Source organism: Carlito syrichta, unplaced genomic scaffold (assembly GCF_000164805.1).
Source record: "Carlito syrichta isolate Samal-C Ts95f unplaced genomic scaffold, Tarsius_syrichta-2.0.1 Scaffold153641, whole genome shotgun sequence".
Classification (NCBI taxonomy): domain Eukaryota; kingdom Metazoa; phylum Chordata; class Mammalia; order Primates; family Tarsiidae; genus Carlito; species Carlito syrichta.
Window position 1 is genome coordinate 1 of NW_007097737.1, and position 1021 is coordinate 1021.

The window sequence follows — 1021 nt, forward strand, 5'->3', positions numbered from 1 at the left end:
CGGGAGTGGCCATTGCACTCCAGTCTGGGTGACAGAGTGAGACTCCAGCTCAAAAAAAAAGAACACTCATTCCTTCCAGAACACTCGTTCCTTCTCTCCACGCTTCCTTCTCCGTCGAGGAAGCCACAGACACCCTCCTGAGGCCTCCTTGGCCAGCCCCTGCTATGGACCAGACCCTGGAAATCAGGCAGAGTGGAAGAGAGAGGACCAGTTCCTCACCCAGAGCCTCCCACTCAGTCTTAGGGACACCCAAAAGGCTTGGACACAAGTAGCCCCCGCTACTTGCCTCCCAGATGGAGATGGCTCACGTGGTGTGAATGGCCCTGGCTTACCTATCCAGCACGTGAGTGTGGCTCCCACCCACGTCTGTGACTCTGGGTCCCTGTGGCTCCGAGATGGTGCCTGCCAGTCACAGGGCGGGGGGGAGGTTGAAGGAGGGACAGAGGGTGGGCCTGGCTGTCCCTGGAGCCCTCACCCCTGCGGGTGAGCCCAGGAGACTGTGCCAGCTCCTAGCCCCCTCCCCCACCCCCTGGCCAAATGACAGTGGTTCCTTGGACCTGCCTAGAGGCAAGGGGGTTGCCTGAGGAAGCCAGGGGCTGCCACAGCCTCTCACCCCAGGACACTCAGTGCCCGCCAGCCTGGCCTCTTCTTTCTGGCTGGAAGCCTGGAGGCCGGGAGCATTGCCCAAGGCCACCCAGGCAGGGGTCAGTCGGGGGAGCCTGTGTTGGCCAAGGGGCCCCTGGTGTGGGAAACCTCTCCTGGAGCTGGGCTGCAGCGTGTGTGTGTGCACATGTGGGTGCCAGAGGGCACATGTGTGTGTCTGAGCTCCGTATGCATGCGTGAGCCCGCATGTGTATGCATGTGAACCGTATGTGCACGAGTATTGCTCCATGCCTCTATCTCTGTGTCCGTGTCTCCCTGTCTCTGTGCAGGGAGACATGGTGTCTCCCTGTCTTTCTGCGTGTGAGGCAGTGTGTGAGCCCCCCTGCCTGTGTAGGTGTCTCATATTTCTTTCTTTCTT